This window comes from Schistocerca piceifrons, chromosome 4 (genome assembly GCF_021461385.2).
Source record: "Schistocerca piceifrons isolate TAMUIC-IGC-003096 chromosome 4, iqSchPice1.1, whole genome shotgun sequence".
In the NCBI taxonomy this organism is placed as follows: Eukaryota; Metazoa; Arthropoda; class Insecta; order Orthoptera; family Acrididae; genus Schistocerca; species Schistocerca piceifrons.
In genome coordinates, this window is record NC_060141.1 from 783,980,691 (window position 1) to 784,002,856 (window position 22,166).

A 22,166-nucleotide genomic window follows, 5' to 3' on the forward strand; every position below is an offset into this window, starting at 1 on the left:
ACCATAAGCTGCAATGACTGCTGTCTGCGCCGCTCACTGCTGACAAATAAGATAATTCTCGTTCTATCTGGATAGACCTCCGCCAATCAAACTCTCCCTGCGCTTTGATGAAGTCAAGGAGTCCTATTCGCCCCTAGTCTCACTATTGACGTGGTACACTGGTCAGATAACCAGTCCACCGCGATGCCACTCAAAAATTCGCTCACACGCGTTTAAGTATAACTCTGTCCGTACACACAGCACAATAAGTATCGCGGCCAACACAGTGAACAACGCTTAATTGCAATGACTCATTATAGAGTCGCACTTCAATTCGCTCTCGACAGAGGTGCTCTCTCAGTGAAGTACTGAGGAGAGACTTGTTCCTTGCTCTTAGAGTACACTTACAAGCGCAAACGCTCTCATTACGTGTTCTCGCTCCAAGAGCGACTACGGGATGGCCCCATTGCATGTCAGACGTGAAGGGGTATATTTTTCGGTCTCTTCCATTATTCCTTCAGCTCAAGGCGTCAGAAATATCGTCTGCCAATCAGCATTGCTCTTCTAAAACGGGAGATGGTGCTCTCGTTTAAGGCGACCAATCCGCAAACATGTAATATCGGCTTTTGGCATTTGCTGTCTCCCTGTGAAAATCTCGGAAACTGCACGCTATGTGTAAAGAATGCGTAGGCTGGCTGCTCCCACACAGTGTAGCGGAAATTGCTTTTAAGCCGAACACGGATTCGTTCCACCTTTCACTCGGGCAACCGCTGTCTGCTCTGTTGGCGGTCACCAGCTGACATAGATAGGCCGAGTCATCCTCTGAAGGGACCGATCCCCTGGCATGCGGTCTGCCTCTCTCGAACTAAAGGCTCCTATGACTATCGTGTCTGGAATGTGTGTGTGAAAGCCAGCCTTGAGTATATCAACCACGGTGCGCTTACTTGTTATATGCATATCGTTTAAATGAATTAATACAACATTGACTTTATCTTATTGAGTTTGGGTTCGAATGAAGTGTCTTGATCTGCAGAATATGATTGTGAGGGCGGAATATGTAAGCAATGAAGATCAGGAGACCACAATGTCTTACAACGTTCTGTTTGATTTTCAGTTTGGTTTTTTTCAAGTGAGTATTGCTTTTGTATGATTTTTGTCCATCCTCTCCCTTCCCGCCAGTTTAATTAGTGTATTATTCAAATTATTTGGATGCAAATAGCATAGCGCTATATTCTCTTTTTGCGATATAGTTGAGTAAATCTCACTAGCGTCACCAAAGTTTTTATTTGTTACTTATAAAATTAAATATATCTCTGAAAAATATGAAGCAGTGGCAGTGCAATCTTGGACAACCAACTATCCAAAGATATGTAGGCCATATGTCCACGAGACTAGTAGATTTGAAATTTGGTCTTCAATTAGTGTCACCTTATTCTCACGGTGCCTACAGGAGCGATACGTGACGGGCAATAATTATCCTACAATCTTGAAACACTGTAAGTAGCCTTTCTGTCCAAGCTCAAGTGCTCTGCTATTTCAGTTTTTCACTATCCGTGGCGCTCTTCTATAGGTCAAACCAATCTGCAATCATTCGTACTGTATTTTTACACCGTTCAGTATCCCTAATTAAACTTGGTATCCTCACAAATGAGCAATATTGTGGCATGCGTCGAACAAGAAGTTTGTAAGAATTGTCCTGTGTAGACTGATTTAATTCTAAGAGAAAGGTCAGAAGTTTATTGTTTGCACATACTCTGAAAGCACAAGAATTAGGGAGGGAATTTATTCTTGTGTCAGTCTTAGGAAAGTGGTCGCTTACCCAGATAGTGTAGACCACAAGCACGTATTGTGTCTCCAAACCCATTATTCCTTTGCTGGAGATAGACAGCAAAAAATTACCAGAGATTTTTTTTGCGCAAGGAAACAACCTGTTCAAAATAGAATTCGGTAATTCTAACGATGTCAATGTATTTCCGTTATACAGTCGATCGTAGCGCAGCGTGAAAAATTTCAGTTTTGTTTGCTGTGCAGTGGCCGAACAGCGCTGTATTTCCACCAACGTCTCTGCAGCTATAGAAGACAATGTGGCGTTTCAATGATCACTGTAATTTTAGAATGAGCTTTAGCTACATCAGTACACATAGCCTACGGCAGAAATTCATCCGAGGGTTGGCCAAATTCGATATTTGCTGCTTTAGGTGAAACTGATGTGGTCACTTTATAAATATATCACGCACCAAGTACTAATTTTGATAAGTTCTATAAGAAAGAAATTCCATCTCAAACGCATAATACTTATTAACTTTTAAAGTTAGTTTGCTTTGGCACACGATCGGTACATACATTGCAGTTATGTATGCAGTCCCTCTGAAATTACGTCATCATATGACTACATACAGCATAATGAGTGAGTTATGAAATACAGGTAGAAAATATTCAGAAATATTTATTATATTTCAATAATGTTAGGCTGACACTGAAAACAATAAATGAATATTATGTGATCTAAAAAGTAAACTCAATAAAAAGCAAGAAAAATAGCCAACAAAATACATCACTTTAATTTTCCAACAAGTCATAAACAGAGAAAACAGAAAGAAACACTTAGCAGGATTTACGACATATACTACAGTTTGTTTGCTATCGAAACTTCATATATAATCACGTTAATGGATTTATCGCAATATCTCCTTGCCTTCTAACGCTGACTGGTGAAAGTGAAAATTGAATAAAATATTTTTTTGAAACTTTTACGGATTGGTTGGAAAGAGCGCAATCCAGTGCCATCACACGACTTTATTAATGTAGGAAATATCCCAAACCCAACCTGAAATTTACCTACTATTAATAACCTTTGACTGCACCTATCTAGGGGTTGTTTCTTCAGTTTGTGATTTCGACCGTGAATTTCTCACTTTCGTCTCTTCTGTCGTAGCTAACGGTATCATCTTTTCTCGACTGACGTAATTACTTACCAAGATTATGTACAGATGTGCTCACCTGAAGTATAACATGCACGCATTGTTCAGACATCACAACAGTAGCCCTGCCTGAAAAACTGAAAATACGATGTATGGTTTTAAAATAATGGGACTGATACTGTCAAAGAGTAAATATGCATGCACCAAAGATGAACGAACTATAGTTGTGAAGCGTGCAGCCTTCTCAGTCGAATGGGAATGTGGCATCTGTGGTGTCTGTAGACAAATCAGTGTGGCCTTTGCCATCGTTTCTGTGAAAGCTGTTATCTTGTTTTAACGGACAAATGATAAGTGTTCTCATAGAGCAACGAATCGTCGTGAAGTCTCACATGAAACTTGGAAAAACTGCTACTGTAACCTACTCTTACTAAAAGAAGGGAATGACAAAGACTTTTTATCATGAACGCGAGTTTTTGAGTGGTTCAGTCGTTTCCAAGATGGCCGAGAACACGCAGGAGATGACTCACGCCCGGAAAGATCTTCAACAGCAAAAATGTATAATATTTCGAAAAAGTGGGTAAACTGATTCGATCCGCCCGTCGATCCGATTGCTAAAACTGTTGGAGTTGACGAAGTAAATTTCATAGAACCCTTCTAACATGAGAAAATTGTGTTCCGATCTTGTGTCGAAAAGTCTCATAATCGAACAAAAGGAAGCTCATGAAGATGTTTGTACTCACACCTTGAGTACCACTGAGAATGATCCTAATTCCTAGGAAGAGTGGTTTTCCACTCATGATCCGTAAAGTAAGCTCCAATCCATGCACTGGAAGGGACGTACTTCACCGAGAGCGAAAAAAGCTCGAAAGTGCAAATCAAAATTCTAATATATGATGACAGTTTTTCATGGAATTTCTTACGTTCACTAGGCTCCTGAAGATTTATAATACTACCTTAAGGTCCTTGCTCGGCTTCGAGAGGAAATAAGAAAAAAAAAACCTAAATGTGGAAGAAAAAGTCACGGGTTCTGCATCAAGACGAAGCGCCAGCACGTATCGCACTGTCGTTTGGGACGTTCGAAGAGAAGTATTGCATACCAGTATTATACCTCTTACCTTTTCCGCCTGTCTTAGCACCATGTGACTTTTATTCTCCAAGGTCAAAGGAACAAAATTTCAGTTCGCTGAAGCAGTGAAGGAAAAGTTGCAGTCATCATCAAGGAGATCATAGAAGGAGACCTTCAATACTGCTTCCATTAGTGGAAAATTAGGAAGGAATATTGTAGGGATAGAGGAGGATAGGCCCTTGAGTGTAACAATAGCTAAATATGCACGTTATTAAAAAAATTGTAGCAGTAGCCTCGTTATTTTGTAGCCACACCTCGTAAAATCAACAAGTCATCACGGGTCGTTTTCGTCCACAGAAAACGGTAAACTACCGCTGTGATTCCGTTCTGCAACAAAGCGATGGGGCGTCCTTATGACAATTAGTGGCAGATGACGGTCACGTATGTTACTGCCACGATTAAGTCATTCTGGGATTAGGCGTCGTAATCTACACAAGGATATCCGCAATTCGATAACTGATGTACGTAGAAGTGACGGAATATATGGAAGACACTAGTTTAGCACTGTTCTGTTCAGAATCCGTCTTGGTTGCAGAAGAGCGCCCTTAAAGAGCGCCAAAACCGAAATAAATACAACATATACAGTCACTGCTATAGTGGCAGTATTTCCTGTCGGGCTCACCAATGTTAAACCGGCTGTTCATTAGAATAGTAGAACACCAGTTCTAGAAGTATTTGAAAATCCTTTATAATGAATAAAAATCCAATCAGTCTGGGCACTAAAAACAAAGGTATAGTAATTCACTGTTTAGCATTTGCGGATAATTTTGCCATTCTTTTTGAAATCCTAACAAATGCAGGAATTCAAATCAATCTCTTAGAAGAAATAGCCAACGAAGCAGGCTTAAGACTATCTGTAGAAAAAAAAATCATGACAAATATAAAAAATGCACCAGAAACCCCTAGCAACAGATATTGACCAGATAAAGAGGGTAAATAAATTTAAACATTTGGGAGAAATTATCCAAGAAAAGTCCTTAGAATAATTCGCTGTAGAAGAAAGAGTACATAAAATGGAGGGAGCTTATGGAATAAATAAGAATGTCTTCAACAAAAGGTGTCTGCCTAATAATTTGAAGATACAGTACAACAGCACAATAGTAAAACTAGAATGTCTTTACGCAAGTGAATGTTTAGTACTGAACTGCAAATTACACAAACTTGAAGTCCTAGAAATAAAAATCATTCGAAAAATACTTGGGCCATCAAAACATACAGATGTATGAAAATTAAGAAGGAATGAAGAAGTTTTCGCAACATAGAAAACATAAATGAAACACTACGAAAGAGGCGACTGCTATATTTTGGACACTTCACGCAGAATGAACAGCAACAGGGTAACCAAACAGGTTATTTAAGATCTTTGGGACAAGAAGTCAACAATAGCCTGGATTCAAGAAGTTAGGAAAGGTTTGGAAAGAAACAATATAAGTGAAAAAGAGGCAACAGAAAGAGAAATTTTCAAGAGGAAACTGTTCAAAATGGAAGTATACCAAGGCAAGAGGAAGGAGAAGACAAGGTCAGAATGGTCCGATGAGAGAGAAAGGATACATAGTGAAAAGCTGAAAGAATACTGGATGAAAAAGAAAGAACAACAAAGAAGGAAGCATTGAAATGGGATCGTCGTCCTTAGATGACCAAAGGAAAAAAGAAAAGAAGAAGAAGAAGGAGAATAGAAAACCGGTATCCAGATGCTACAATAGGGCAATAGCATCCTATTGCTATACTCTTCCCCCCTCCCATACACACTACAGGCCTTGCTCATGCCTATGTCAGTAAATAAAGATTAACTTTCATTTCAGGTTGGGCAAAATATTAATGATTCTGTGACAGGCTCCTATCATGAACAAATGGAAGACGATAACGGCGTCATTGAGGAGCAATTGTAAGAGAATGTTTTGTGCAAGAATAATGAAACTTGTCTCATTTTTGGAGGAAGTGTGTGTCTTTTGACGGAATAAAACTTTATGAGACAGTACGAAATTCTGTATAAGAACAGGCATTCCTCTCTCACTGATGAAGCTTGTCACCCGAGATCTTACAATTAAAGGCGGATCTCATGTAACAGGAAAAGAACTAAACTCTGCCCGAACACGCCATGAAGTCTCAACGGTACCGACCCGCCGCCGTGTCATCCTCATTCCACAGGCGTCACCGGATGCGGATATGGAGGGCGAGACGGGAGCCGCTAATTCTCAATCACGTAGCTCCTCAGTTTGCCTCACAAGGGCTGAGTGCACCTCGCTTTCCAACAGCGCTCGGCAGACCGGATGGTCACCCATCCAAGTGCTAGCCCATCCCCAACAGTGCTTAAGTACAGTGATCGGAAAGGAACCGGGTAACAGAAGAATATGTTCAAAAAAACCCGATAACGTAGCGGCTTTCCGAGCTATTTACAATTTTACTGAGATAATGGGAAAGGGCTGGAGTTCGTACGCATCAATTTCTAAACAGATAACGTTTTATGTTGCATTGTGCCCCATTTATACATGCTGCATCATATCAGGATGGTTCTGATATTATTATATTCTGTAAATAAATTTCAAAATGGGCTGATTACCTTCTGCGCTCAGATTACACCATATTGGAATATTTCCGAAATAATACAATGACAGAATCTTTTACTGAAGAATACCAAACCTTTATATTGCATTGGTTTTCTTTATTGCAGTACTACTGTCCGTAAATCATTTTTCTCCTTCATGCAACTTCGGTAACTATAAGGCCATAAATACGAGTACGATTAATTTAGTACTTATTGTTCTTTAGAAAACATTATAAATCTTTTTCTCAGTAAATTGCTAGATTTTCCGTTTTAGCTTATTTCTAACAATGTTACTAGCAAAAGATTTTTTAAATTTTTTGATGTACTTGCCCTTTCCTGAACTCGTTAAAATTATTAAGTTAAAAATACGTACAACCCACAAGATGCTCATATTTTGACAATGTTTCCCACTGATATTACCGAGCTGCCAACTACCTTTAACCATTTACGGATACCCTCAAAAAACGTGAACCTTGGTTGTCGGCCACGAATATCGTCCCACTCGTGTCCAGTGCCAGTTTAGTTTTCACCTGCTCGAACTCGCTCAATAGCACACTTGGAGTGCTTTATTTTGTTCGAGAGGTTCTGGTCAACATCTGTTCCTCACACCAGAAGTGAAAGTGCTAGAATAGTAGCCACATGCACTCCTCTCACTATATCATATCACATTCATAACAAAATTTCTGTCTGAATACAATTGTCGTTGGCAGTGATATTTTAGAAGGACCGTTTAAGGTAGCACTGATGTCTGGGCGATATCCAACCAACACAGAATCTTCCAAATTACTGAAGAAATCCTAACTTCTGATTTATATGTCTCAATCCAATAGTTCCGTAATAGGAGGTTACAAAATATAATTTGCATCTTTTCATCCGTCCAATAAATTGACACACAGAGCATCTTATGTCTGTTTTGAGGGAGACAAACTTCGTCGTAATATGCTTCCAAAATACCTCAGTATCACATCTGACAGGACACTTTCTTTCCTTCCGTGAGCACTTCATAAGAACATCTGTAATCGCAAAAAGACAAGTAATGTTCTGCATAAACTCCGTGGAACAAGTTTGGGACCGTCAGGAAAGACTTTTCGATCATCAGTACTCGGACTAGCCCACTCAGACCGGCGTACTCCAAAACACAGTATTGTGGGTCTGTCTGGCTTAAAAGTCCATACGTGAAAAAGACTATTGTACAACTTAACGAATCCATGTGCATTGTTAGTGGGTCAATAAAATCTATTGCCACACACTGGTTACCTACCTGGAGTCACGTTTCACCACGTGATGAAATGTAGAACTGCGCTACTAAGTGAATACCAGAAGATTACTGGAAACCCCAACCTTCCCCTGTTGAACGATGTTCTTCTTGTCAAATGAAGAAGATAAAGATATAGAAATGCCACCTTTATCACAGCCAGGACTCTTCCTCAAAATGAATTCAGTGCCATCAAAGAATGGAGAAGTTGTTGGCAACAATACCATCCTCCACAATTCCTGAATCAGTCCTGCACCCAGATTCAGAAAAAAAACAGGATTTGACTAGTTCCAGGCAATTTGGACTAACCTGAACCCAATTGAAACGGACCGTGGAAGAGGTGCAGACATTCTCCAGAAGTGGATAAAATCTTCATCAGCATCTCGCGACTGTGGTGTGGATCGACATACAGTTGCTCATGTTGTATCACCTTTTCCTGTATGCCATGTCGGCTACTGCGCGACTCAGCACAGATACAAGACAAGGAAACAAGGAAGGAGAGAAACTGCGTTGGCCAGTGGCAGGAATCCAGAGTGATCTGTACGTAACACTTCAAGATTAAATGAACTCTTTATTTCTAGAAAGAAAAGAAATTTATCTTCTTGTGCCTTCTACATGCAAGTAGTTTGCACTATTACTACTCGCAGAACGCAGGCTAAGTGTCGTCTTCGTGTCTCGAAGACTGCGAACGAACTGGGACCGACCAACGATGGGCGGGTGGTTAAAACATCGTTGACAGGGGGCGCTGAATATTGTCTTCCTGGAGGTTAGGTGCTGCCCACTCTTTCCATTAGTGCACGGGACAGCCCTTCTTGATGCCATTTAGCAGCAATTCACTGGTCGGTGTCCAGTCGATGCTTTACAACTGCACGTTCTTCAACCCCATAATGTCGTGCAGGGACCCATCTTACGTTATCAGGGAGTGGGTTGGAGTGCGTAGGCAGGAAGGTTGGAGGCGTGAGGAGCTGGGGGCAGCTATTGGGACCGATGCCGAGCCCCCGGCCGTCCCCCGACATCCGTCCAGGGCAACGAGAGCAACATCGGTTCGAAAACCTCCTGCATGGCGCTCACCTACTTCCTGAGCCTGACCAACGAAAGGCGGAGAGGGGGACGCTAACGACGGCTGCGACGATGACGACAACGACGCACGCCGGAACGAGCGCCGGGAAGTTCTGCTGCTTCAGTGGCAAAAGCAATGTGTCCAGCTCCAACGGTTCCACGGGCAGTGTTGATGAAGCGTTCGGGGCGACCGTACCAGCCGCTAGATCAGTGTGGGATTGGAATCTTGGGACAGAACATCTGCAGAATATCTCGCAATCGACATGGACGAATCTGGTTCTGATGGCATTGCAGCATGCCAGCAGCACCATGAATTAAATACATCCAAGCGCCCAAATGTCTCTCCTAGCCTGTGGTGATACAAAAAAACTCTGAAAAGAGCAATCAGGGGCAAAGTGATGCTTCCGTAGCGTGGGAGGCGCCGTCCGCTGCAGTGGTTGCAGCAACGTGCGGTGGTGCCGGCCATGTAGAAGCTCCGCCGCCGCCGGACCATCGTGGGGCTGGATCCGGCACTTCGCAAGGGGGAGCAGCAGCGCTTGCTCCGTGTTGTGACTTGGCAAGACAGCCAAGCCACTGTGAGGTAGCCGAAAGGCACGCGTTTAAGCTCACGCAGGCTGGCGTGAGGTCTGGAACAGTTAAAGGAGTTGAGTCTAGTAAAAAAGGTACGCAGCTTCTGCAATACTTAACTTTACCCATAATTGGTAAACATCGGTCTGACGGTACATGCATCACAAGATAAATAGCAAATGATAATGGCGCCTTGCTAGGTCGTAGCAAATGACGTAGCTGAAGGCTATGCTAACTATCGTCTCGGCAAATGAGAGCGTAATTTGTCAGTGAACCATCGCTAGCAAAGTCGGCTGTACAACTGGGGCGAGTGCTAGGAACTCTCTCTAGACCTGCCGTGTGGCGGCGCTCCGTTTGCAATCACTGATATTGGCGACATGCGGGTCCGACGTATACTAACGGACCGCGGCCGATTTAAAGGCTACCACATAGCAAGTGTGGTGTCTGGCGGCGACACCACACTCCGTGTGTGGGACGGACGTCGTTTTCTCGTCTGTTCCTTGAACGTACTCACAAATCGTTCTGCTTCTCTGTTTGACAGAAGATGAAATGAAGCACCTCTAAGATGCGTGACACCAATGGCTGTACAAAACTGTTCAAGAAAGCAGCATGTCAATCACTATGGGGAGAAGTCTTCCGAAGTAAGAGTCATTTCAGGCGTGACGCAGAGGAGTGTCGTAGGACCGTTGCTATTCACAATATATATAAATGACCTTGTGGATAACATTTGAAGTTCAATGAGGCTTTCTGCGGATGATGCTGTGGTATATCGAGAGATCGTAACAATGGAAAATTGGCCTGATATGCAGAAGGATCTGCAGCGAATTGACGCATGGTGCAGGGAATGGCAATTGAATCTCAACGTAGACAAGTGTAACGTACAGTGAATACACAGAAAGAAAGATCCTTTATCATTTCGCTACAATATAGCAGGTCAGCAACTGGAAGCAGTTAATTCCATAAATTATCTGCGAGTAGGCATTAGGAGTGATTTGAAATGGAATGACCATATAAAATTAATCGTCGGTAAAGCAGATGCCAGACTGAGATTCATTGGAAGAATCCTAAGGCAATGCAATCCGAAAACAAAGGAAATAGGTTACAGTACACTTGTTCGCCCACTGCTTGAATTCTGCTCACCAGTGTGGGATCCATACGAAATAGGTTTGATCGCCGAGATAGAGAAGATCCAACGGAGAGCAGCGCGCTTCGTTACAGGATCATTTAGTAATCGCGAAAGCGTTACGGAGATGATAGATAAACTCCAGTGGAAGACTGCAAGAGAGACGCTCAGTAGCTCGGTACGGGCTTTTGTTGAAGTTTCGAGAACAGGAGTCAAGCAGTATATTGCTCCCTCCTACTTATATATCGCGAAGAGACCATGAGGATGAAATCAGAGAGATTAGAGCCCACACAGAGGCATACCGACAATCCTTCTTTCCACGAACAATACGAGACTGGAATAGAAGGGAGAACCGATAGAGGTACTCAAGGTACCCTCCGCCACACACGGTCATGTGGCTTGTGGAGTATGGATGTAGATATAGATGTAGAAAGGCCTGAGTCTTTTAAATTCTGATCCGTTTTCGGTATCCAACACTTCAGGAAAACCTTCCAAGCACAGAATAGAGGACCCTGAGTGGCACTATACGACACAGACTATTGCGTGGGTACTGTAAACGGATATTTGCTAGAAGAGTCCACAACAATAAGCTAACAAATATTCCCAAAAGGGACCAACAAAGTCAATATGCACTCGTTCCATGGCGACTGAGACACTGGCCAACCTGGAAACGTTTGATGCAGGGCCGATAGATTTCAGCACGATGCGACATTATGACATCATCTGTTCAGTGATGCACTAAGTGTTTTGTGTGTGGAATTCCCCAATGTCCTTCGTGGAGCAATCGCAAGACATCCTTTTGCAATACTTTAGCAATAATCAACACATGACTGTCCAGAGACATTTTGCAATAAAATCACAACGTTCTAGATGGATTGACTATGACGACGCAGAAAATTTCGGCGCACACAGAATTCTGAATGTTTTTCACTGAACGATGCCAGGTAGTACGGATATAGTGCAACAAGGGGTTGAAGTCAGGGTCTGCTTCTGTGGCCTGAGCAATTTTCCTGTAGTTCAATGGAATAGTCTGCAAAAGTTCAGTGTCCTGTGCATCGATTTGACAACAAGATGCCGCAGTAGCATCGAATTCATAATCAGGACCAACAGGAAGGCGAGAAAGAGCGTCAGCATTTGCATGCTTCAATGGGGCCCGGTACAATATTTCGCACTCATACTATAATAATAACAAAGCCCAACGTTGCAGCTCTGAGCCGTGCGTAGCAGAACAGGTTTGGACAGATGAATCAAAGAATGAAGTGGCTAATGGTTCGTCGCTAGGTAAGACTTCCGAGCAAACAGGTAATGAATCTTGACAAATAACTTGTAAGTAAAAGCAGTGGACCAAATCTGTCCAACTGCGCAGCTCCAGTTCCGTAGGAACATGCGTCAACTGCCAAAACCACAGGCTTCAAATGGTTCTCATGGATCTGATCACAATGGGACTTAACATCTATGGTCATCAGTCCCCTAGAACTGAGAACTACTTAAACCTAACTAATCTAAGGACATCACACACATCCATGCCCGAGGCAGGATTCGAACCTGCGACCGTAGCGGTCGCGCGGTTTCAGACTGAAGCACCTAGAACCACTCGGCCAAACCAGCTGGCCCACAAGCTTAGCGGGATCGAAATGAACGAGGTATTTGTCACTCAACAGTACATTTCTAAGTTTCTAGAATGCTTCCTGACACTACTTGGTCCAACGAAAAGGCAAATTCGTCCGGCGCAAACGATGCAACAGAGCCGCAATCTGGCCTGTGTTGGGTCTAAGGTGGTACAATAAGTGAACGTCCCATGAACTGACAGCAATTCCGTCATGTTCCGCAGGTCAGCGAGGTCCCGAATGGTCAGCAAATGCGACTGAAGGGGATGGACAACTTGTCTATTAATAAAATGGGCTAAGTACTAAATTTCAGTCTGAAAAGAGGCATATTTGTCCAGGCGACACTTCAGATCTGCAGCTGAAAGTATTTGAAGGAGCGTACAAAGGTTACTGATATGTTCATCTGTGTACGCCCTGACACCATAATATAATCCAAATAATTGGAATAAAATGGAACTTTTGCAGTAAGCTTTTCCAAGTGCCTTTGGAATATGGCAGGAGCGGAAGCGCTGCCAAATGGTAAGTGCAAAAATCTGAACAACCCTAAATGTGTGTTAACCACAAACAGTTTCTGAGATTCTTCACATAGCGGAATTTGCAAACACGCATCGCATAAGTAATTTTTTTTAAAAATAGAGGCCTGCACCCAGCTTCTCCATTAATTGTTGTTTGTGGATTGACAGTGGATTTAGAGTCAACACAAGAAGGAAATCTTCCAGAAGCCTTTGGTAAGATGACTAGGGGATAAGCCTATTGACAAGCCTGGATAGGATGAATAACAACATTGTTTTGCTGTTCTTTAAGTTCACATGCAGTTTTGTCTTTAAGTACATAATGGAGAGCATGCGCCCGAAAAACTTAAGTTGCACATTTTCCTTCATTGTAAAGTGCGCCACAACATTATTTACTCTGCCAAGTCGTTGGAAAATAAATCAGTAAACTCCTCAATCAATTGAGGAGTTTGGGTTGGAAGTAGAAACAGGAAGACAAAATCGTAAATGTCACTGTTCTGGTGGGAGACTGGAATATGGCACGCAAACTACATGTACCAAGCGCTGGAATGTTCTAACCGTTATACACAGTTAGTTGCATGCAAGATTTTGTCAACTGTGGCGAGCCTAGCTCCGCACTTAAAAGAGAGAACGTGGCTAGAGTTCTTTTTCTGTGGCAGGTACACAGACCGTACATGAGCTGACTTCCCTCAAGCAGAGCGAGCCGTGTTCTGCGGAGCACCACCTCACTCAGTGAATGTATTTTTTTTCTAAATCAGCTACCGGAACTAGTAATTATCAAATTCAGGATGTGGCTTCACACCAACTAAGTATGAGTGGCTGTGGGAGATTTCGCCCGATTTTATGCATCCCACACAATATAACTGTCAAGCATTTCGTTCTTCATGGCAGTTCTCGGCGGCACTGTGCAGGTGCCATAAAGACGTCCCTGCAACGTTTGATCGCCCTCCATACAGCCCGGACTTTGCTCCCTCAGATTTTAATCTCTGCTGACATGAACCGCTGGCTATTAAGTCAACCTCTTAGCACAGACAACGAACTACAGATCAGAGTAAACAATCGGCGAAAAGTTCAGGCGGCTGTCTTCTACGACCAGGGTACTGGAGAGTTTGTACATCGGACCTTACTTTCGGAGTACGCCTCGTAGTTTCTGCCCTCACTAAATATAACGAGCACCAGGTACAGATTGCTGCAGCTCATTACAATTTACTTCCGTTACAGAAAAAGCTAGAACACACGTACCGTCTGAGGGTAACTGAACTCCAGTGTGTGACACAACAGTGTCATTTTCAATGCAGTTGTGGACAGTACGATTTTGTCTTCCTGAGACTGTGAAAACATTTTGTGTTAGATTGACTTGATTTGTTTGGTATTCGGGTTCAGGACAATGTACGTTCTGTGATGGGCCGGCCGGGGTGACCGAGCCGTTCTAGGCAAAGCTTTATCTGATTTTTACTGTGGTTTCTATTTCGCGACAAATCGAACCTTACTTTCGGAATACGTTCAAAAAAATGGCTCTGAGCACTATGAGACTTAACATCTGAGGTCATCTGTCCCCTAGAACTTAGAACTACTTAAACCCAACTAACCTAAGGACATCACACACATCCATGCCCGAGGCAGGATTCGAACCTGCGACCGTAGCGGTCGCGCGGTTCCAGACTGAAGCGCCTAGAAACGCTCGGTCACATCGACCGGCCTTTCGGAATACGGCTCGTAAATCTTCAAAGTATGCCAACTCCGTCCTATTAGTCGGGAATGACTTCTCACCAAGGCGGTTTAATCATGTGCCGGCCGTTGGTAAGAAATAAGAAAGTTTTACAGCACCTTGCACTTATTGTGTAGCACAATGAGCGCCGATCTGAGCATTCTATTCGAGCCATTTGCCTTCTTGTTCAAAGAAAACTCGGAATGGTGGAATGCATGGAGGTGGTGCCGTGGATGTGGCTGAGTGTTGTGACGGAGTTGATGCAACAGCGGCTTGCGCATTAATGAGCCGCCGCACAACCGTCGCTCCCTGCGACATTTCGTGGCTCTCAAACTGCATAAACTGCATTAGATCAAAGCCGGCAGCAGCCTAAGGCATAGGCGCAGGTGTTTTAGTAGGCGGTTTAGAGACCATTTTATTGAGAGGGGCGCCCTAACGATGTTATATAAACAATTCAGATACACCATTAGTAGCAACTCGCCTCTGAAAGAAAAGAGTTAAATATTAGGGACGAGCTGTGACAGGCGAAGGCAGCGTTGGTTCTGGAATACTCACCGCCAGTTGTTGTGTCGGTTACTGTGGGAGTCTGCACGGGCAGAAATAAGGAAGGAGAAAAATGGCCATGGCTGGAGGAAGGAATCCCAAATGATCTGTACATAACATATGAAGATAAACGAACACTTTATTTCCGAGAAGAAAATAAACTTATCTTCTTGTGCCTTCTACATGCCAGTACTCTCCACTATTACTAATACTCTTCGTGTCGTCTTCGCACTACTCAGCACTGATGCTCTCGAAGACTGCGGCCGAAATGGGGCCGACAAGCGATGGGTGGCTGGTTAAGTGAGCGTTGACAGGGGGTCCTAAACTGTGTCCTCCAGGAGGTGTAGTCCTGCCGATTCTTTCCATTGGTCCGGGTCAGTGCTTCGAGTCGCTGCGCTGCTCGGTTTGCAGTCGATGATTTAGGACTGCACACATGACTCCAAGGGCCCTTCCGAATATTTCCTGAATGATATACGCCTATTGATATTGTTATTTGTGTTATATTATGACCTTGAAAAAATGGTTCAGATGGCTCTGAGCACTATGCGACTTAACTTCTGAGGTCATGAGTCGCCTAGAACTTAGAACTAATTAAACCTAACTAAACTAAGGACATCACACACATCCATGCCCGAGGCAGGATTCGAACCTGCGACCGAAGCAGTCCCTCGGTTCCAGACTGTAGTGTCTAGAACCGCACGGCCACTCCGGCCGGCTAAAGGACTTTGAGAAACGCACCAGATAGCATGTGTAAGGTACCTTTCCCTGTATAGGCATGCAATGTTTGAATTCCACAGTGTATTTTAAATAGCAAAAGTAGGGAAACGTGTTCTAGATCTGTGTCAACAAGAGTTAAACAGTGTGACAAAAAAAAAAAAAATGGTTCAAATGGCTCTGAGCACTATGGGACTTAACATCTGTGGTCATCAGTCCCCTAGAACTTAGAACTACTTAAACCTAACTAACCTAAGGACATCACACACATCCATGCCCGAGGCAGGATTCGAACCTGCGACCGTAGCAGCCGCGCGGCTCCGGACTGCGCGCCTTGAACCGCTAGACCACCTGGCCGGCTAAACAGAGTGACGTTATCGAGTTTTTAACTATTGAAGAATTGGCTCTTCATGAGATTTATCACAGTTTAAAAGCTGTTTATGATGATGATGTTGATAGGTCCACTGTAAATCGCTATGTAACAAAATATCGTGGTTGCGAGCCTGTAAAAGTCGTAATTGATGAAACAGGCAGCGGACGTCCGATCACTGACAGAGATGATAAACAACGCAAATCCGTCAACTATATGATGCAGAATAACAGGCGAGTCACTCGAACGTGTATCGCAGACCATACTGGAATGTACAGAGATCGTGTCAGCTTCATTATTTAACAATTATGATGCTGTAAAATCTGAGCTCGATGAGTGTCACGCCGTATTACAGACGAGGACGAACAGCGGCGACTGGAGTGCTACGAGTGCAACTGAACAAGCTCTGCGAAACGTTGAGACTTGTCTGACTTCACGCTCTCCTTACTCCCCCGATCTTGGGACTTAAGATTTTTGTTTGGGACCTCTACTGAAGAGAGAGACCTCAAGGGAAATCATTACACCTCGGACGATGGGGTGAAGGCAATTATCAAGTCCTGGATTCGAGGAAAGTTGGAAGAATTTTTCAGTGATGGAATGCAAAAACTTGTTACACGATGAGAAATTGTTTTACTCTCCGGTGACTATGTTGAAAAATAAATATACGATATGTAAGTTTGAGAATTGTACTTTAATATTATTTTCACCCAATCTTTCGAATTCTCTTTCAAATGGCTCTGAGCACTATGCGACTCAACTTCTAAGGTCATCAGTCGCCTAGAACTTAGAACTAATTAAACCTAACTAACCTAAGGACATCACACACATCCATGCCCGAGGCAGGATTCGAACCTGTGACCGTAGCGGTCACGCGGTTCCAGACTGAAGCGCCTTTAACCGCGCGGCCACACCGGCCGGCTCGAATTCTCTTTGTTCGTGTTCTACATGAAAGTGTGCCTTTTTTTTACCCGCCTACGCTCGCTGTAGCTTTGTAATCCTTCCGCATGTATAGCTACTTAGCGTGGTTCTGAAACTAATAATGTACGCTATACGACAAATAAATACACCTGAAGCGTGAACTTAAGGTCGAAATAGATATTTTTTGCTATTTTAAACACTAAATTGCCTTTCATGAAAAAAAAATTGTGTTGTGCATTATCAAACTACAGTACAAATTCTGGTTCATTAACTGCCTGGTACGTGTTTACAATGAAACTGACCCAGTAGCCGTCGTATGCTTGCTCTTGGCTTCTAAAGTAAGAAGGGTGGGATAACCTCTGTTTAAAGTTTAAACCATTGCTTCGGCAAGCAGTAAGAGTTTATCGCCACTTCGTCGCTTACTAATAAAAACTGTGCCGTAATTGATTATTAACAATTGTAACTCACATTAAAATAAATTGCGTACTATTACAAATTTATGAGTTTCACATGACAAGATGGAACAAAACGCTATCCACAAGACTACCACACAGTAACTGTCGCCACACACTTGTCGGGAAGATCACTTTTTCGCTGTGTTTTAGCGATGGAAGGTGCGAACAGGACACAGCAAAACATATGAATACGTTTAGTGACAAAGCACATATGGTATTTTCGTAAAATGGGAGTAAACACATACTTTCATGTAAAGACAATCCGGTTGATTTCAAATAAATTCTCTTTGTATGTCCCTTTTGTTGTTTCTTACGTTGTTCTGTGCTAGGGTATATGAACGAACGATCTCCGGGCGTGTTTGATAACAACGTAACGCAAACAATCAGTTTTAACCATATTAGGGCACAACTTCGTAATAATGCACAGCGGAACAGACTGGAACCTAAAATACGAATAAATCTTATTTGCCAATTTGTAATTAGGTCATAATGCTCCAATATATTAGAACAGCTAGGACTGCATAAATTTAACGTTTGAAAATATGACGTATCAATTATTTGCAGTACTGCACAATTGTGCGCGCCTATTCCTAATGGCACTATTAATTGCAATTGAAAACTGCTGGTAATGTCAGAGTGAGGTGCCGGAAAGTACAGGGCAGGCAGTACGTGCAACAAGTGATGTGTGGCTAAACTGCCTGTGCATCATTACCCCCGTTCGTTATTCTACTGCCATTACTCAGTGCCTCGAGAGAATGCAGACCTTCACTGCCTCCTGACAATGGAATGTAGCACGGATTAACTGTCTCCAGAGAATGCGGAAATGCCACGGTAGTTAAATTGCTACACCCAGCTTGCAGTTAAAGTTCTGAAGGAAGTGATAACTAAAACCTGATTCGAAAATTCCACTTTTTGTGCGAAATTAATCAATTAGCATCCAAAATTAGTAATAATCGTCGCCCACTATATTTCTTATTGATAATTAATAATTATTAAATAGACATAGTGGGAATTAGTGAGGTTCGCCGGCAGGAGGAACAACACATCTGATCAGGTGAAGCAGGATTATAAATACAAAATCAGGTAGTGATAATGCGCAGGTGCGTTTAATAATGGATGAGAATCAAGGAGTGCAACCATAAACAGCTTAGTGAACATGGACGAAAAACATTTTAGACAAAAGGAGAACAGAAACTGTAGGAGGTTCAGAACAGAATTGGGGAGACAAGAAAATTGTGGCACAACTTGACTAAAGGGAGGGATCGGTTTATAGGACACATTCTGAGGCATAAAGGAGTCGCCAGTTTAGTACTGGAGGGAAGTGTTGGGACCAAAATTCATAGAGAGATCCCAAGAGGTGAATACAGTAAGCAGATTCAGTAGGATGTACGTTGCAGTAGATATTTGGAGACGAAGAGGCCCGCACAGGACAGAGTAGCATGGAGAGCTGCATCAGACCAATCCTAGGACTGTTCAAATGGTTCAAATGGCTCTGAGCACTATGGGACTTAACATATGAGGTCATCAGTCCCCTAGAACATAGAACTAACAACTGCTCCAGACACTTGTTGTGTGATATTGGCTTTGCTGACGGCAGCTCCGTATTCTGCCTGTTTACATATCTCTGTATTTGATTACGCATGCCTGTACCAGTTTCTTTGGCACTTCACTGTACAAGATCCATTGAATAACTAACCGGACAAACTGTATCAAAATTACAAAACTTCGCCAAAAGTTGTGTCTGTTTGTTATTTTTTGATGGTGTACTAGAACAATTATCAGATGAGTGTTGCATGATTGCTTCACGAACAGGAATTAATGAAAGAAGATGGTGGCACTCTTGCAAGTATGGACTGACGTGGTGCGTTGGAGTGTCATTAGATTTCTGTTAGCTGAAGACTTGAATCCAGTCGAAATTCATCGTCGGACGACCGAACAATATGGTGAAAGTTGTTTGAGTTGAACACAAGTGCACAAGTGTGCAACAATGTTCAATTGGAGGGTAACAAGTGAGGAAGTTTTGCCAGACACAGGACGCTCAGTGTGTGCAGTCACGGACAACAACACTGCAGGAGCTGAGGAGTTGATACGGAGAAACGGGCGTTATTTCGTTGATCGATGTTGCAGCGACGATGAAATGAGTGTTGGATAAGACCACTATATTGTTCAAGACGTAGCCTGTTGTTCAAGAAATTTCATGTGTTGTGGTTTCCAAAACGTTTTGTAACGCTGCGCTTTCGGGGCACACGATACTCCTTAAAGCCTGTACTACGGCAAGTTGACGGGCTTCACCTTATGAGAAAGGGTTTTTGTATAGATATTGACCGCGTGTACCTGAATGGAGGCAAATCAGATTTACACCCACTCTGTAATAACAATGATACGTCGAGCAAGTCCGATATGCAACTACACGTCAGGACGGACAAGAAACAACACAGAAGATGCTACCAATTTGTTAATAATGCGGTCGCCAGCCTAATTAGGCATTAACTGAGTTTCTTTGCTGTACAAGTTGGTGTACGTGCATGCAAAACAACACGTAATAACACTGCATAATATGGTAAATTTTGGAACCAGAAAATAAACTGAACTGATAATTTCACTTTCTGTAATAAAATGGATAAACCATAAATACATAACATTACACTATAATGTTTACTACAAAACTTCGTACTGTCTATTGATCTGGTTAAAATCGGGCAAAGGTTACCCCAGAAATAGCACTTTCGAAACACACACACAATGTCAATTTTGATAAAGGTAAAACACTGATAAATTTTGGTTTCTATTTTGGCTTTGACTTTGCTGGTTCAGAATTCAAATGAATAAAAAAAAAGGGGGGGGGGGAACGTAGAAACTGTTATGACCACTGTATTAAAACACTTAGTTACTGAAATCATTATGCACTCAAGATTTCCAATATATGAGTTACTACTCTTTTTATCTTATTTCCTGCTCATTTAAATACCATTATAACTGCCTCAAAATAATTAAACTTCATTTCTAAATCGATATCAAAATTATCTTCCAACTTTGTCAGACCTTTGTTATTCGTCTCTTAGTTCACTAACAAAAAAAAGTTCTTTAAACATCATTCTAACATAGCTAGGTCTGCAGGTAATTATTATTAACACAAACTTTAATTTTTCTTCTCGGGACACTCGGATTGCACAGCATGTGGAAAGGACCCTGTCTACGTACAGTATGGAACAAAAGTAACACTGATCCACACGAATACAGTACTAATATTTTCAACCTGTTTGTATCGAAGTGGCGGTTGGCGGGCGGCGAGATGGCGAGGCACGGAGCACACATACAACCACAGCAGTGGCTCTTGATGTATCGGCACTTTACTTCTTCATAGCGTCGCAATACTTTTCCATTTAGAGCCTATGGAATTTTGCCATGCTGTATAGGCGTCGGAACGGCATATCCGAGGCTCAACGAAACTAAGTCTTCCAGGAGAGCCTCCTCGATCCAGAACGTGTTGCTCAGACCAATGCCCAACTCCGACTACTACTGCTGAGCCCGTTATGACGTGCAGTGACCGTGTGCATTTTCCCGCACTCGCCTGCCATCCACCTTTTACCGCTCCGCTACAGACAGGGTATTCACCCGAGGTTTTGCATTCTACATATCCTAATACAATGCCTACGTATGGACCAGACGCACAATTACAACTTCGATATCTTACAATAGTTTCAACATTTGTTACACTTCAATTCTATTACAATATTGCTTGAAATTTGACGTAAACATTAATATTCACATTGAAAATTGTTTACAGTTTCTTTAACATAATGGCATGAAACAAAAAAGAAATGAAATCAGAACATCGATTACACAAATTTATCTAAAATCAGAAGAAAAAATTATTATATGTACAATAGTACAGCGTTGTTGTTGTTACAGCTTCACACCACATATTAAACATGTGCGCATGGACGTGTGCAGGAAGAACTGACGTCCGTCTGCTTGCCCAACCCCACGTAAGCCCCGGATCTGGCACCTTCAGGTTACCACATTTTTAACACGTTGAAAGAAGCTCTTTGTGTCTCGACGTTCGGTAACGGTGAGGAAGTCCAAGCAGCAGTGCATTACCGTTTACGCAGACGCCCCCAGGTATTCTTCGCAAGTGGACCTTGGAATCCTGTTCAGCGCTGCCGTAAATGCATACAATTTTAGGTAGATCACGTTGAAAAATAAATAAGTGTTGTATCCCGTCTAAGACCAAAGTGTAGTATCTGTTCTTCTCAGCTTCACATCTGACACGTCCTGCATTGCAGGACGATAATATTAAAATCATTTTTGGCTCATGACGGAGAGCTGGGGACTTGTTCTACCTTTGCAGCTGGTTAGCCCATCATTGCAGTTACTCGTAGCAGATACTTTAAGAACAAGTCTATCGATTTTTCACTGAATGATCATTTTATTTAGGTGTGCTACATTACAAGGTATACTATCTTTGAATGTAGCACTTTTCAGAGAAAAAACTTGCATACGACCATTCAGTCAATTATTGACGTCACAGCAGTTTATCCCAAATCTTCTATGACCTTAGTCTGGTTTTTGTGTAGAATAATAGTAGTATTAAGAATCAGATGGTATGTTAATAACGTGTTAAACGGGTTATGCGTCGACAGCAGCTACTAAGATGCTAAAATCTGTTCAAAACAGCTGAACATCTATTGTATTTCATAACGTTAAGCGCAATCATATTTAAATGATCCGTTACTGCACTATCGGCGGTACAGACATTAGGAT

At 42.5% G+C, this 22,166-nt stretch overlaps 1 pseudogene; it reads left to right on the forward strand.

Moving 5' to 3' along the window:
* The first annotated feature begins 21,619 nt into the window (after nt 1-21,619).
* Nucleotides 21,620-21,796, forward strand: LOC124796942 (annotated as a pseudogene).
* Nucleotides 21,797-22,166: the final 370 nt, after the last annotated feature.